General features: G+C 46.8%; 1 long non-coding RNA gene and 1 other non-coding gene across 2 annotated transcripts; one reads left to right on the top strand and one right to left on the bottom strand.

Moving 5' to 3' along the window:
- Nucleotides 1-149: 149 nt before the first annotated feature.
- Nucleotides 150-15,275, bottom strand: LOC131913411 (uncharacterized). Its single transcript, XR_009379887.1, has 3 exons — nucleotides 15,016-15,275; nucleotides 12,352-12,492; nucleotides 150-307 (listed from the first exon to the last, which is right to left on the bottom strand). It is a non-coding gene; the product is annotated as an uncharacterized LOC131913411 (long non-coding RNA).
- On the top strand, nucleotides 11,558-11,639 carry Trnas-uga (transfer RNA serine (anticodon UGA)). The gene has a single exon. It is a non-coding gene; the product is annotated as a tRNA-Ser (tRNA).
- Nucleotides 15,276-17,093: the final 1,818 nt, after the last annotated feature.

Genomic DNA, 17,093 nt, shown 5'->3' with positions numbered 1-17,093 from the left:
AGCAGCAACTACTGGGGGACCCTCAGGTTGGGTTCTGGGCTCTGTGGGGCAGTGGAACCTCAAGCTGCCACCCCCCCCCCCCCCAGTGAAGGGCGTGATCTATTACAAAGGAAGAACGCAGATTTAGGGATAAGGACTCCGCATCAGGCTCAGGCAGAAGGGTCACAGTGTTTAATCTTAACTGAACTCGTCCAGAGAAGAAACAGCTCCTCTCTGCTTCCCCTCTGAAGTCCCTCGGAAGCCTTTTCTTTCTAAAGAGGGTCCTGGAAGCGCAGTTCCTCTTCATCTCCTCCCGGCTCACTCCTGGCTGGCGGAAGGAAGGGGCTTCCGTTATGTGTCAGCTCATGTGGCGGTCCCCTGTGCCCACCGCAAGGTGGTAGACCTGGAGATACTGAGTAAGAGAGACAAAGTCTCAGCCTTCCAGAACTTTTATCGTGAGGAGAGAAGGAACTATGAAACAAGCAAATAAATATAAGCATAGCCATTTCAGAAAGCGAGTTTTAGCGGAAAGATAAAAATGGGGCAACAGGATCTGCTTTCAATAGGGGAGGCAGAAAGTGGAAAAACAGGCCTTTCCCTCCCCAGGCTCCCTAGCTCTGGCCTTCTTGAACTTGGGGAGGGAAGGACTTGAAAATGCTCTGATTGTAGTCGACAGACATCTCCCCAAGATGCACCGACTCCTATAGGACCTAAGGGGTGGAGTTGGGGTACAGCAGATGGGACGCTAGTTGGCTAGCCCAAGTTGGGACTCCGTAAGCGGGCCTCCGGGCCGCTTGCCCAACTTGAGTTGCCCTTGGTGAGCAAAAGCCAGGGGTGGTGTGGCAGAGCCCGAGAGTAATTAGGGCAATTAGCTATGCGTTGTTCCAAGATAATTAATAGGGGAAAGTTTGCTCCTGGCAAGATTTTGGTGGTCTGCATTGGACAGAACCAAAAGGACGCAAGAGAAGGCGCCAAGGGAGAAGGCAGTTAATGCAGGCATTAGTTCGGTGTCAGCCAAGATCACTTTGCAGAAGATTGAATGGGTAGGTGCAGAACACGGTGACTGACCACACTCCTGGCCTCCCTTCTCACTCCTCTTCAGAGTGATGTGTCACTCAGAAAATTAGGTGCAATGGTGCTGAAAATCTGTTCAAGAGTTTCCAGTGCCGGGGGGGGGGGGGGGACCTAAAATGGGATTCTCATTGTTGTCTTGATGGGCCATGAGTCTGCATGAGTCAGAAAGGAGTGTTCTGGTGCTCCTTTTCTCCTCCACTAACCCTCCGGGGGAGTGGAAGTGGGTTCCCCACGCAAGGGCCTCTTTTTGCAAACTTAGACCTCCAGCCTGAAGAACAGCAGCCTGTTGTAAGAAGCTCTGTAAACATTTGCAGACCTGTGGTTTTCTCCATCCCTGAAACCTGGGCATGGACCTCCCTTGGAATTTAGGATACTAGCAGTGGTTGAAATGCCAGGATGATCTTTTGACAAGGACCTAGCACTGTTGGGGCTACACTGTTGACAACACATGCTTTCCTTTTACTGGGTCCCAGTTTCTCCTGCTTATCATTTAAACCTAACATGTCATACTCCTAACAAGCCTCTCTTCCTTTTTTTTTAAAGATTTATTTTTATTTGTGTGTGTGTGTGCCATATGTGTGTAGGTGTCCTCGGAGGCCAAAAGAAAGCACAGAACTCCGCCTCCCCCCCCCCCCCCCGCAAGCTGCTGCCCACAGGTGATTGTGATCCACTCCCTTTCTTATGAGTGCTAGAAATAGAACTTTGGTCCTCTGGAAGAGCAGCAAACGCTCTTAACCCCTGAGCTATCTCTCCAGCCCCACAAAACTCCCTTCTGATGACCACCTGTGAAGTAGTCAAGACAGAAGAATGTATACCCCGTTGTGCAGATGAAAACCACACTGTTATCGAGGTCTGCAACACACTCCATCCACTCTGAAGATGGAGACAGCAAGAAGATAACTGATAACCATAATCTGTACAGAGATCATAAGATGATTTGCAGGTGAATCAGAGATACACATGTTGCTATATGGCTCCTGGGGACTTTGGAACACAAGTACAATCAAACTCTGGAGTCCTTCCATGATGCTGATCCATTGTGAGCTTGAGGTTAGTATTACTCAAGAGTGTGTAGGTATCCTCCCCTTCTCTCCTTCTACAGCTCTCCTCTCTCTCTCTCTCTCTCTCTCTCTCTCTCTCTCTCTCTCTCTCTCTCTTTCTTCCCTTGTTTCTGAGAAAGTAGCTCTTCTTGAGGCAGAACAGGAAGCAATAGCAAAGAAATGAACTGCTTTTCTTTTTCTTCCCTTTTTAAGGGTCTAAGTGATAGAGAATAATGCCTGTTGCCATGGTTATATAAACATGGGTAAATATCCCTGGCCTAAGGATGGAGGCTGGGGGACATGTTTCAGTTTTGCTGAAGAGGAATCAGATGGTTCAGCCTACACCCTCCCACCTCCTGAAACTCAGCCTAGAGAGAGAATGCGGCTATCTCAATTGAAAGTAAATACTAAAGGGGTCAGAGGTCTTGAGACTGTCTGTAGGCATCCTTCTTAAAGACAGCTAGAGCTGAAATGGAAGCCTCAGAAAGCATGTGAGCATTTTCTCCCAGCTAGTGGGGGTAAGTGGTCTGGAGTTTTCCCAAAGGTGGGGGTGCACCTCCTGGAACTGGGTCCAAAAGTGTATTGACTCTTAGGATTTGCACCCAACTTACTGAGGGAGGGTAGCCAGAGTCTGAAGGTCCTGGCACCTACAGATGAGCTTCAAGGGAGAGGTAGGGCCAGCTGTGTCCCAACAGAGCTCATCCTGCACTAAACAATGGAATTACTGCTGCTCTCCTGGCTTCAGATCCTGTGGCCCCACCTGAAAGGTCCCCACCCGAAAGTCCTGGCTTAGCTGTGGAAGAGGTGGTGCCCAACTCCTCATTTCCACTGGCGACAGAAGAGCTGGGAGATACATGGCCACACATGTTCTAGAAACTTCAGGGTAATAGCGTCCTCCTAAAGGGTGGAGCCATGTTCCTGTTGCCCTCATTTTTCACCTCCTGTGGCTGCAGAGACCATTAGCCCCTTCCCCCCTTGTATGCCGCTAAAGTATCAACAGGAAAGGCTGACCTTAGAGATAAACATGTGTTGTTGGAATGTGTTCAGATACCACTCCAGAACGGCTACTCTCCAGGGAAAGGACTTGCCTCACAGGCTGCCTAGAGGTGCTGAGCACAGACTGCAGTGTCTGTATGAATACACTGGGGTGCTGTTGCGGGGGAATGGGAGGCTAGACAGAGACTTCACTCTTCTTGGAAGAGGATAAGCCCTGCTTAGCGTGACATCTTCCTCTGGTCACTGGAGACTGTTGCCAGGGAGGGCAGAAGGAGTGAAGTAGCTTCTACAGTCGGGAAGCCTCTTAGATCTAGAATAAAGCATCTCTCTGAGTTTGAATAAAAAGGCTTTATGACTTGGGAGAAGATACAGAGGCACTGGACATAAAGCTCCACAAGAAAACTTTAAAGATTTGACTTATTATTTTCATTATATGAGTGTGTCTGTGTGTGGGTATGTGCCTAAGGAGGTTAGTCTTCAGATCCCCCTGGAGCTGGGGTTACAGGGGCTGTGGGAAGTCTTGCATGTAGAAGGGCAGCCACCACTCTTAACTGCTGAGCCATCTCTCCAGCACCAATGCTCTGTAAGTTTGAAGGGTATTCAAAGAATGTCATTCTCTTTGTTTGCAATTATTTACTTATGGAATGGAAGGCTGAGTTCGTTTAGGCTCCTATTTTGAACGTATAGTACATTATAGCCAGGAAGGCACGAGAGTGGGACCATGAGGCAGCTAGTCACAGTGCCTCCACAGCCAGGAAGCGGACTATAATCCAGTCTCCCCAGTTACAGGCAGAGCGACTAAGGCCCAAAGGAGGGAATAGAACATGATACCCTACTTCTAAAACTACAAAGAAGAAAGAAGGGTGTGCCCTAAGGTAGCACTTCACTAAAATGATGAGAACCATCCAAGGAGGAAGTCCTGGTAGGTCCTTGTCCATGGAACTTCCGTGGCTGATCCCTTGGCGCTCACAGCCATCACTATATCTATGGTTTAGAGTCTTCACAGCCACTTGGCGTTAAGATCAGGTGACCAGTCATGCAGGTGCTAATTCTTATGGGAGAGGAACAGAAGGAAGGTGTTGGAGGGAGAAAAGGTAGCATTTTGAATACACATGTATAAATGGCTTCGCAGGTCTCTTATCTGAACAATTCAATGGGATTTATTATTGTTATTATTATTGTCATTGAGACAGGATCTTGTTTTGTTGCCCTGGTGGGATTCCTTACACAGACTAGGCAACAATCCTCCTGCCTCTGCCTCTAAAATGCTGAGATTTCAGCCATGCCTAGCTCATTAGGAATGTAAAACTAAGCTAGTGTAAATAGCACATGTTTCATCTGTGGGCTGATAGTCATGATCTGGAATTACTGGTAGCTGTGGGCTTGGTGCTTATAGTGCCTAAGCTGTGGTTTCTTCACTCCCTGGGGAACAAATATTTCCATCTTGTAAACATTTATTTATCAGAAACCAAACTACAAAGAATACCTGAAGAATGTTAGAGAAATGAAGAATGTTGGTTCAGGGAAATACTAATGGTATTTGTGCAAACTAATGCTGGTAGGTGTCACTTGTACTAAGAAGGCTAGTGGCTTGCTTCTTGGACCCTCATGAGGACATTCTACAGTGTCTGACTCTAGAGGCACAGCACTGGCTTCTCTGGAATCTTACCAGGCCCTGTAACTCAGGGCAAAAGCTACTTTACTACCTACGACTTGGCTCCTTCCAGCAGTTGTAAGCAAGCGACAGGGGCTGCCAACTGTCAGAGAGAGACTTGTTAGCAAGTGATTAAGGGGGGCAATCTGCTTCTCCTGAGGCTGCGAGGTAAGCAGAAAATGAGGTCACTTCTCAGGTTTGGCCTCTACCAGGCTGGCTCCTAAGCCTCTTGTGGTGTTTTGTAGGGGCCAAAGAACTGTGCTAGCACTAATCACTTGTCAACGTGGGATAGAGTAGAGATTTCAACCAGGACACACTGAAAGGAACCAGAGCCAAGGATGACAGCTGGACAGGCAGAACTCTCTTCCCAGAGTTTGCAGTGACTATCATCAGCAATGGTCTGTACCAAGAGACTCAGGTTCCCAGATAGGAAAGGCAGGCGGCCAAGAAATAGCGTCACACTTAACAAATGGATATGTACACCAAAGAATAGGAGCTGAGCACACACAGGAGTTGAACACTGGGGAGTTTGACTGCCTCCTCCTCCCCAGCATCGGGCAGACTTTCTTTGCTGTGATCATTCCCCATGAATCATCATCCACAGAAAATGAAGGAGGCAATGGAGGGTGGATAATGAGTCCCCCAAATGGTCTTTTGCGTCTCTGCATGGAGACTTTTGAAAATAACTTGCATTTGAGATTTCTGATGAACAACATAGAATTTTGGAGCCACAGAGGATCTTACAGGAAAATCAAGGCTTGTGACTCCATGGGAGACTGGAAAAGATGATACCGAGACTTGAATCTCTAGTCTGCCAATGGAAACAGTCCTGACTTGACATGCATGGAGCCTCCCTGGTGTCAGGCCCACATTTATTATTTCTGAACCCAGGGATGGGTACCTCCAGTTCCAGTTCTCCTTTCTTCAGATGAGAGAGAGAAGACATGAAACAGTGACACATGCCTCAGGCCACACCCAGGGGAATGCTAGATCTACCTACTGTCACTGGCTATGACTCCAGAACCTACCCTCTCAACCATTCCACTCATTGCGTGACCTTGAACCAATAAGGTAACTTCTTTGAATCTCAGTCTTATCCTCTATGATAGTTTTAAACACTCCTAACAGTCTGAATTTCCTACCTAAGCGTATTATTTTACAAGCCAGGAAAGCGAAGGACAAAGTGCTCCTGACCTGCTCTGGGTTATCAAGGCGCTAATGATAGAATTAGCATAGGAACTATGCCCAAGGAGCTGTGACCACTGCCCCCAGACAAGACCTCCTTCCCTTCCATCTCCCTTCTAGAGCAGCGGTTCACAATCTATGGGTCCAGATCCATTTGGAGGTCACATATCAGATAGCCTGTATATCAGATATTTACATTACACTTCTAACAGTAGCCAAATTACAGGCATGAAATAGCATTGAAATAATTTTATGGTTGGGAGTCACCACAACATGAGGACCTATATTAAAGGGTCACAGCATCAGGAAAGTTGAGAACCACTGTTCGAGAGGAATCTAAATCCTTTCCTTAGAAGCATCCTGTTCAATGTTTTCAGATAGGTTGGAGATGTTGGGGTTGAGTATGGCTAATCATAACACCACGGATGAGTTTAAGAGGCCAGTGATATTTGTGTAAGTATTCCCTGTCTGTATGCTATTAGCCTTATTCAGGTCATGAGTGGTAACATGGGGAATGAGCTCACTATAGGCCTGTTATGACACACATACATTCCATTTGGTAGTTTCCAGTTGTTTGTCTTCTGTGGTGGTTAGTTTTTGGTGTGTGTGTATGTGTGTGTGTGTGTGTGTGTGTGTGTGTATTTGACACAAGCTCAGATCATCTGTGAAGAAGGACACTTCAGTTGAGAAAATGTCCCCATTAGATTTGGCCTATAGGCAAATCTGTGGGACATTTACTTGATTAAAGATTGAAGTGAGAAGGCCTAGACCACTGTGGCCATGCCACCCCTGGGCAGGTGATCCTGGGTTGTATAAGCGAAAAGGCTGAGCAATCCATGAAGAGCGAGCCAGTAAGCTGTGTTCCTCTGTGGCCTCTGCTTCCATTCCTGCCTCTAGGTTCCTGCCTTGAGTTTCTCCCCTGACTTCCTTCTATGAAGGAGTGTAAACTGAAAGCCAAATAAATTCTTTCCTCCAGAGGTGCTTTTGGTTGTAATTCTTTCTTTTAATCACGGCAACAGAAAGCAACCTAAAACATCTTCTCTAAGCACATCTACCACCTCCACTCTGTCTAGAGTCTGCTCATTAACTAGTGTGCAGCCTGGGGTATGTAATGAGCATGCCTGGGAGACAAGGTGTGACAAGATCCCAGCTGTGCTCAGTGATTGGTGTTCACCATCTTTGGCAGAATCCCCATCCCAGTGTGCTCCCTACTGCAGAAGAGATTGAAAGGGGTGATGTGTCAATAGCATCCTTGGTGTGTATCTGGAGTGAGAACAAGGGCATGTGGGTGAGGCACGGCTCTGTTCACAATGGTGCTGTGTCTGTATGCATGTGTGAGAGTGTATGTGTGGCTCAGACACCGAAGGAGCTCACACCTACTGGGGAGTGGAAAATTAGCTTTGGCAGGTGAGGAACTGGGTGACAGGTGAGGAAGCCAGCAGGGTATCGGTGTTGTCCGCCTACTCTCGCTGTTTGCTGGGGTTGCTAACAATATCTTCCCACCTTGCCTCCTGCCCTTAATTACAATCAGACTGAGTGGAAATGATATGGAAGGGCTTGGGCATGTGGGCAAGTGATATGACGATGTTGGAATGGCCTCCTCATCTTTGGAAACTAGCCATGTGTTTTGCAGGTAGGCTGCACGAGGCCATGTGGGAATTGGCGTTTTCCTGAGGGCCCAAAATGTGAGCTGTGCAGCTTATATTCTAGTGGGTGGAAGAAAAGACTGATCTCTGGGGACTAAATCCTAGGAAATTCTGCCATATGGTACAAAGCTAGAGGCAGTGTGTTCCAGGACTAGGAAGCCAGAAACCTGGGTTCCTGGGACTGACTGTGGGTCAGCTCTGTAGTCTTTACTGCCTCAGTTTCTATAGCAGCAAAGTGAAGCTAGCAATCTTATTGCTGCTCACCTGTCATGGGGGTGAAGCACATGAAGGCCCTTTGAAATGTCAAAAGAAGTGTTCTAAATGTGCATGAGGCCTCAGTGCCAAGGGAATTTGCCAAGCCTGCCGGGAGGCAGCAGTCTGCCTCTGCCTCGGTTTCCACAGCCTGTGCTCAGGCAGGTCCTTAAGCATTGCACATCCACAAATCCCATCACCTCTCTCCAGTTAGCAAATAAGGGAACGGGCAGGCTGATGCTCTGCCTCTGTCTGATCTTCTTACCAGCGCCTGCCCAGCCCCGCCCCGCCAGAGGCGGTGATCCTGCTGCCTCCCTCCTCTTCTCTGAGCTGTCAGTTTAATTTAACAAGGTTGCAGGAGAGGGTTGATTTGATCAAACCGGTTGCTGTATCCATCCCGCTCAGAGGTCCCTCAGTGTCACCACTGAGGCTCAGATTAGACAGTGACAATTATTTCCTTTCTGGCTATTGCACCCCGCCCCCCTTTCCCTGGAGGGATCAAGGGGGCAGACCAATCTCCTGGGACCTAAGAATAGATGCAGGAGGATCAGAGGAGGCAAACAGCCTCTGGCCCTGGGAAGCCCCTCTCCGCGCCTTACATGGCCTTGTTTAAAGCTGAGCAAAAACCCAGAGGGTGGGGAGAGAGAGAGAACAAACCGTGAGTGGAGCTGCCTTGCCAAGGCTCAGGGCCGCCTAAGGCTAGCACTCTGCGTTCTCTGATGGAAACATCTCCCTTACAGGGGGCAGACTGAGGTGGAAGGGTGGGCAGGTGGCTGGGTGCTCTACCCACCCCACCCCACCCCAGGCGTTTGTGTCCAGGCTGTCATCTTGGGTTCTGGGATATCTGGCAGTGGGAGACAATCACAGCGGCAAGGTGAGGCTCCATCCATCTGGGTGTCCGTGGCTCTGTCCGTGGCTCTGTCCGTGGCTCTAAGAAAGCAGGAGTGACGGGAATTGCTACCTGAACCAGGACTTCCGGGAATACTTGAGTGTGAAGTCACTAGTGTGGTAGTAGTGGTCACGACGGTGTGTGTGTGTGTGTGTGTGTGTGTGTGTGTGTGTGTGTGTGTGCTGGCGATGGTGGTAGTGGCTGGAGGGTAAGGCAAAGTAGGAGCGAAAGCTGTCTCTGGTCCAGAGAGTTTAGAATTCCAAAATGAATCTTTCATGACTTGTAACCCTTACATCTCTCTCTCTCTTTCTAGGCTGTAGGTGCTAAGCACCTCTCTGCTCTCTGGAGCAGCTCACAGGAAAAACAAAAGGCTCCTGAGAGGATCCGCCACCGAGGATCATGAAATCCCTTTTCCTTTTACTCCTTTGTGTCACATTCTCCCATTGGCCCAGCAACTGACAGGTGCATGGGACTCGAGGTCCCTTCCAGGGTCCCCTCTGAGCCATTTATCTCTCACTCAGATATCTAGCAGACCTCGCTGTGCATAGAAGACGAATATGATCAACAGAAACCCTTCCTGACAGCTCCAAAGAGAATCCCTTCCAATGCATATTCCATTGAGCACATCTCATAGAGGCTGACGGCCTCTTTATCAATTAAATTCCACATCCCAGGCTTTAGAGACACCACAAATCTCCCTACCTAATAAATCACAGGCCCCCAGTTATTGTTAACTGTCCCGTCAGTCTCTAATAAACTCCCTGCCAAAAGGGACAGGTTATTTATTATGCTGCTTGGACAAGAATGAATTGGGCCCCTTTCTCAGAAGAAGAGCAAACACGCCGCCTTCCTCCCTAAAGACTGGGGCAGTGGTGTTAGATGGGGGCAATCAATCAACTTGGAATCTGGTCAGTGTATGTGGGAGGACTGCCTAGGGCTCTAATCCCAAAGCCAGCCATGCAAACTCCCTTACCCAGAGGTGGCTGTTCAACCTGGAGGGGCTTAGACATTTGTCCATATTCCCCATGCCCAATTCCATTCGGAGGAAAAACTGAGATACCACTGATGTGGCCATGGGACATTTGTAAAAAGATTATTCTCTATGTTAGGAAATGACATCCAGGATTGAACAGGGTCATGAAACAACACATTCTGCCTAGAGGGCATATGATGTTTTTTTTTTTTTTTTTTTTTTTTTTTTTTGACAAATTTGAGGCAAGGTTATGTTGCTTTACTGCACATGAACTGGAGAATAGGACAGGGAAACTGGAGAAGTCTGGGAAAACTCTGCCTTGAGGTTCAGGGTAAGCAGTCAACAGGCAGTGCTGGAGCTTAGAAAGCAAGGACAAGGGGCCGGCAGGTATGCAAATCCAGGTGCAAAGTGGGCCTTGCCATTATCTGCCTCAGTAGATCCGAAGCTTAGTGATGCACTCGGGTTTGCAAATTAAGATCTACCTCCTCCAGTTTCCGGTGAATCAAGCCCCATTTCCATTTCCAACTGTGTTTCTCTTTGCTGTTACATAACAGGACCCTCGTTGGAAGAGCATGACAAGCTCATTTTATATTCCTTGCGGTGACAAACGAGGCGTTCCATAACATGGAGCCAATACATCCCTCTAACCTCATTTGCCGGAACTGCTGCCATCCCAGCCTCCGTTCACACCGAAGGACTTACCTTCTTTAAGCTATGCTTCCACACCCCTACACAGACTGTTCTATCACCCAGAACAGCTTCCTGAGACTTGTCTGTCTGCTAAGCTCTCCTGCCACCCCCACTGCCTGAGGAGTTGGGGTTGGGGGAGAAGCTGCATCCCACAGGAGAAGTAGAGACTATCGGGCCCACCTTTCCCAAGGATGCCAGCTTCAGCTCCAGGTACCGACACCTCCACCTAAGTGCTGGGCTCAGGGAATGAAGACATGCAGCTTGCAGTTTTCCTCAGAGTTTGATGCATCCTCTAAAGCACTTTGACTTGGTGTAGGGATGAGAAGGACAGAGAAGAAAGAAAGTCATTGCTCTGTGAATCCCCAAAGCTGTTTCTCTCATTTTCTCAGAACTTCTCACTCCCACATGACAGCCACACTTTGAGCAACGAAGAACCTGAAAAAAATGTCAGTTTCGCATATGATTTTATACCAGCTTGTGCTACTTGCATATTTCATACTTGATCATTTTTCCCCAGCTGGGCTGCCAGCTCCTTTAGGACAGGCAGAAGTAGGAGTCTGGGCTTTGCTGCTTAGGCAGATCTGGGACCCTGAACAGGTTCTTTTATCTCCTGAGGACTTACCAGAGGGCAAAAGCTGCTTTCTATTGCACTCGAAAGTCTCTGTGGGTAATAAAGCCTGGCCATCAGCTTACCTCTCTTACGGTCTCAAAGCTCACTCTGTTAGAGTTTGAATGGAAAATGTCCCCAGTTGAACACCCGTTCCCCAGCTTGTAGTGCAGTTTTGGGGACACGGAGGACATGAGGCCTGGATGAGGGATGTAGGCCACTGAGAGTGGGCCTTGAGGGATTATGGCTCAGTCCTCCATCTGGTCCTACTGTCTGCTTTCTGATTTGCTGAACTGTGAACAAATAGTGCAGCAAAAGCTCCTGAAGCCACAGACTGAAGTGTTCCAACTACTCCAGCTGCCCTGCCTTCCAGGCCATGATGGATGGCACCCTCTGAATTCATAAACGAAATAAATCTCTCCCCACTGATGTTGCTTCTGTCAGGTGTTTTCTCACAACAATGAGAAAAGCAACTAATACTCTCCCTGTTTTCATTCTAAGATATTCCAGAATGTGCTATGAGATCTGGAGAGGTGGCTCAGTGATTAAAAAAACAAAACAAAAAAACTCTTGTAGTCATGGCCGAGTGCTTAAGGCGATGGACTTGAAATCCACTGGGGGCTCCCCGAGCAGGTTCGAATCCTGCTGACTACGTAGTTGTGTTTTAGCTGGGCAGTGGTGGCGCACGCCTTTAATCCCAGCACTCGAGAGGCAGAGGCAGGCGGATCTCTGTGAGTTCGAGACCAGCCTGGTCTACAGAGCGAGATTCAGGACAGGCACCAAAACTACACAGAGAAACCTTGTCTAAAAAAAAAAAAAAAAAAAAAAAAAAAAAGACTGCTCTTACTGAGGACCCAGATTTGATTCCCAGAACCCACATGGCAGCTCACAACTGTCTGTGACTCCAGTTCCAGGGGATGGAACACCCTTTTCTGGCTTCCTTGGGCACCAGGAACATGAAAATTTACAGACACTCATGCACTCATGCAGGCAAAACATTCATTCACAAAAAAATGAAAATTAGAAGAAATGTGCTGTGGTCTTCTGCATCTTAAGGCCTCTGATTTCTCCTTCTGTGATAAGAGCAACAACTTCTATTCATTCTCTAGAATTTTCTAAGATTTTGCCAACTCTGGGAAGCTGTGGAAGACTCTTAATTGCCTCATATGTAATCCCCTCCCCTTCTGTATTAATATACATCTTTTGTAACCTGTAGTGAGACAGGCACACATTGTTTAGAAAAATAAATATACTTCCAATGGACCCAGCAAGATCGCTCAGTGGGTAAATGCATTTGCTGCCAAGCCTGATGATCTAAATTCAGTTTCCAGGACCCACATGATGGGGGGAAAGAACTGATTCCTACCTGGCCGCTGAGGACTTCTCCCAGGTCCTTGTTGTCTGTGAGCCATCACTGGGCACAGGCCCGTGCAGTCCATTCCTTCTGTTGGAAGTCATCCTTGCCCCAGACTCTGTTCGGTTCTGCCCAGTCACTTCCTTTCCGTGGCTGAGGAGGTAATTTCAGGGCTCCTGTAAATCTTAGGAAGATCCTTCAGGAAAGAGGGTCCTGGGCATCTTCCTCATGCTCAGGCCTGAGACCAGAGCCATGTGGACTTGGAATGATGTCATCTCAGTTTTCCACCTCCCTTTTTACAAAATAGTTTTAACTGAAATAGAATTATGTTCCCCTTCCTTTTTTACCCTCTAGGCCCTCCTAAGTCCCTTCCCTCAAACTCCTCTACACCTCCCACTCTGAAATTGATAGCCTCCTTTTATTATTGTTTTACACACACACACACACACATATGTATATGTATGCACAAATATATAAACACAACTTGCTGAGTCTGCTTTTGTTGTTTGTGGGTATGGCTTCAGGGCTGACCACTTTGTATTGGATACCTAGTAAAGGGGCTCACCCCTGGAAGAGGCTAATTCTTTCTCTCTCAGCAGCTCTTTTTCTAGGGATGGGACCCATGAGGTATTCCCAATTCTGTGTTAGCATGTCTATTGGTACTATTATTGTTCTGATCGTGTTTATATAGCCATTTCTAGGGGAAACTGTTTCACAGCAGACTCCCAGACATGCTGGGTTCTTATAATCTTTTTGCTTCCTCTTCCGAGATACTCCCTGAGCCAGAGAGGCAGGAGCTGTGCTGCAGAGGTTTCCACTGGGACTGGGCTGATCCACTGATCTCCACATTGTGTCCAGTTGTATTTTCCACCATGGGCTCCATTTGCTGCAGAGAGAAGCTTCCTCCTTCTCTCCTCCTCCTCCTCCTCCTCCTCCTCATCATCATCATCATCATCATCACCATCATCATCATCTTTTGGTTTTTTGAGACAGGGTTTCTCTGTGTAGCTCTGGCTGTCCTCCAACTCACTCTGTAGACCAGGCTGGCCTTGAACTTAGAGATCCACCTGCCTCTGACTCCCAAGTGCTGGGATTAAAGGCATGTGCCACCACTGTCTGGCTAAGAGAAGCTTCTTTGATGAGGGGTGTTAGCTACACTTGCCTGTGAGTTTAAGATTAAGATTTAAAATGTAATTAGGAATTATGATGGTCTAGCAAAGTGGCAGTAGTATATTCTCTTTTATGATCCATGAACTCATTAGTCCCAGGAAGTTGGACTATGTTTCTATACCAGGTGTGACTGCTGTTGAGTGCACCTTCAGTCCAATTAGACAGCGGTTAGTTACCACCAAGATGTGAGTGCCACTATTGTGCCTCTATGGACATTTTGCCATAATACTATTGTGGTAAATAGGCATTGCAGCTGGTTAAGTGCCTTACCTTCTTTAACTGTAGAATGAAGATGGTAGTGTCCATCTCGCGTGGTTGTAATTTCCCTCCAAGAACAGAGCTTAATAAATGTTAGCTATCTCCATGGCCACCATTACCACATTCATCTCACTCACCACTATCACAATCGTCCTCCATCATCATTAAGATCAACAGCACTGTCATCTCCGTTCTATTTGCTTTGCTTCTCTGTTCATCTATAGAACACCCCACCAGAAGAACTTTAAGGCTCACGTTTATAGGAGCTTATTTCCCTGTTTTTATTTTTGGGGTTACAATCCTTAAGCACAAGGCACAGATAGAGTACCCGAAGACAAAATCAGTGATCCTGTTAAAGATGTGATCAATGATTCTTTCCAAGTGTGTATTTACTCTGTAGCCCAGGCTGGTCTAGAACTCACTATGTACCCTAGGCTGGCCTCAAACTTGTGCTGATCCTCCAGCCTCAGCTTCTCAAGCGCCCGACTAGACACACCAGCTGCCTTGTCTAGCTGCTCTTATATAACTGGTTCACTATCATCAGTTCAGTTCATCTCGTTTTGATGGTTTTAAAAACTACATTCAAAATGTCTTTTCTTCTGAAAATGCCCAATAATATCAAAATAGACAAGGTGAATACTTGAATCCTCTCTTCCCACTTCTTAAGGGTAAATGCCTTTATTAATATAGTACGCATTCTTTTGGGTATTTTCATTACACATTAAAAATCAGAATACTGAATACACTGTACCAGTAGAATAAAAAATTGAGTATGCATGTGCATGTGTGTGGGTGTGTGCATATGGCAGCATGTATGTGGAGGTCAGAGGATAACTTGCAGGAGTCAGTTTTCTCCTTCTGCCATGTGGGTCCCTGTATGGAATTCAAATAGTCAGGCTTGGAAGCAAGCACCTTTACCTGAGGAGCCATCTTCCATAATGGTAGAAACTTTTGAAAGCTAAGATTTTAAAATATTGTGGCCAATACACTTACCACGTTTAGCATCTTGGTGATTTTTAGGTATACATTTCAAGTACTAAGTAGAGTTACATTGATGTGAAACAGGATCTCCCACACTTTTTTGTCTTGCAATCTCCAACTCTAAATCTGTTAAATAACAACTCTCTTTTGCTCATCTCCTTACTCTTGCTAACAACAACTGTATTTTCTACATCTATGACTCTGATTCACTTAGCGGGCTCACACAAATGGAAGCATACAGTAGTTGTCCTTCTCTAATTGGCTTACCTCACTTGGAATTAGGTCCTCAAGGCTCATCCATTTTGTAGTATTTATCAAATTTTTCTTCCATTATAAGGCTGCTTACTATCCCACTGTAAATTGCACACTTTATTTTCCTTTCATCTACTTTAAAACAAGTTTTTGTTTCTAATGATGGTATGAACATGAGTGGGTAAATATATTGAAAAAAGAAAGGAACTGTAATGGTATTAGCTGCCAACTTGACAGGATCTAGAATTACCTAGAGATGGGCCTTTGAGCAGCCTGTGGGTGATGAGCCATTAGGTTAGTTGATGTAGGAAGACCCATCTTAATGTGGGCGGGATCATTCTCTGGGCAGGGGATTCCGGTGTGTATAAAGTGGAGAAAGCAGCTTCTCACTAGCAGGTCTTCGTTGTTCTCTGTCCACTTCTTGAAAGGGGATGTAATGTGACCAGCTGCTTCAAGTTCAACTTCAATACTTCAAGTTCAATATTGCCTTGAGTTTCCCACCATCATGGACTGTACCATGAACTGTGGGCCAGAAAAACAAAACGAAAAAAACCCTTTCCCCTTAAGTTGCTTTTCTCAAAGTACTTTGTCACAGCAACAGGAAAAGAAACTAAGAGAGGAAGGAAGAAGTGAGGAATGAGTCACTCTTTGATGGGAATGTGTTTAAATAGTAAAGTGTTTGCTTAGTATGCCAAAGTTGCTGCTTCAACTCTTAGGAAAAAGAAAAGCAGACAAAGGAAGTCATTTCAATGCCTCTGGGGTGCATGGTCTGGACAGAGAAGATTCTAGATGGGGAGGCCAACAGGGAAGGGTGCAATAGTTAGAATGACCAAAAGACCAAGAGTAAATATATATTGAAAAGGAGTAGAAGAGATATTTGGAGACATTATCGGCCAGTAAATTGTTAGAAAGAGGGTGGAGCAAAGCAAAAAAGAATTCTCAGATTTGTAATTTGTGGATTAGGTGGATGAAAGATGTGGGCAATTAGGAGGAAGCCTGTGATCTTTAGGGCCATATTAGTTCCTTATTAGTTGTGATCTTTAGTACCTTTTAAGTTCCCCTTCCTTCATATGGATAGTGGGTGCTTGCTTAGTGTTTTGTAAATTAGTAAGCAAACAGCATCCATCTTCAGTTCCCTCTTCTAGTGAATTTCCTAGCCAGATAGTTCAACACAACTGGGATGTGGGGACATCAGTGCATGTATGGGAAACAAGACCAGAATTATACTTAAGGACAAATGAGGTTTGTGATAGGTCTTGTCAACTTGCTATTTAGAATTAGCTAGGAGACAAAACTCTGTGCAGGTCTGTGTGAGCATTTTGAGAGAGGAAAAAAGTATTGTTTAATGTTTCAGATTTTGTTTTTCCTACGAGGGGCAAAAGGGAACAAGTCAGAATAGGTCCCTGTCTTCAGGGGAAGTAAGGGAGACAATAAATATTTTAGGTAGTTGCATCGTGAAGAGTGACCAGGTGCGGTGTGGCACACACCTGTCATCACTTGGCAAGTTGAGGCAGAATTTCCAATTTGAGGCCAGCCTGAGCTGCATAGGGAGACTCTGTCTTAAAAAAAAAAAAAAAAAAAAAAAAAAGCCAACCAACTAAGCCAATCAAACCAAAAATCAAAGAACGGGAATAATCGGAAAGGCCAGGGAGCAGACAGGATGGGGGTGACTGAAGATTTCAAGACAGACCTCTTAAACAAGGTGACGTGTGAGCGGGTCTAGAGGAAGGGGAAGTGATGTGCTAGCTGCCCACCCGAGATCGGAAGGAAGGGCACACAAAAGATGCGTTGAACCCGAGACGTCTATTAGCCTAGAGTTTCAAGAGAGCACTCAAGCGGAGCCCGGGACTTGGCAGTCCAGTTAGGCTTCCACTTCGGAATAGTAGGAGGCTCCCGTCACGCGCTCCGCACTGTGCTAAGGGGCTGGGGCACCGACGTGACAGGGCTGTCCTAGCGTGGTAAACCCCGGCTTGCTGTGTTCCGGGGCGCTGTCCGCGGGCACCGAGGGACAGTGGGGAAGGGTGCGGAGAGCGAAGACTTCGGCTAGACCCGGGTAGCTGACCCCAGCGGCGGCGGCGGCGGCGGACGCGCGC

This window comes from Peromyscus eremicus, chromosome 6 (assembly GCF_949786415.1).
Source record: "Peromyscus eremicus chromosome 6, PerEre_H2_v1, whole genome shotgun sequence".
Classification (NCBI taxonomy): domain Eukaryota; kingdom Metazoa; phylum Chordata; class Mammalia; order Rodentia; family Cricetidae; genus Peromyscus; species Peromyscus eremicus.
The sequence above is the reverse complement of the archived record's forward strand: the minus strand, read 5'-3'. Positions and strand labels throughout refer to the sequence as shown.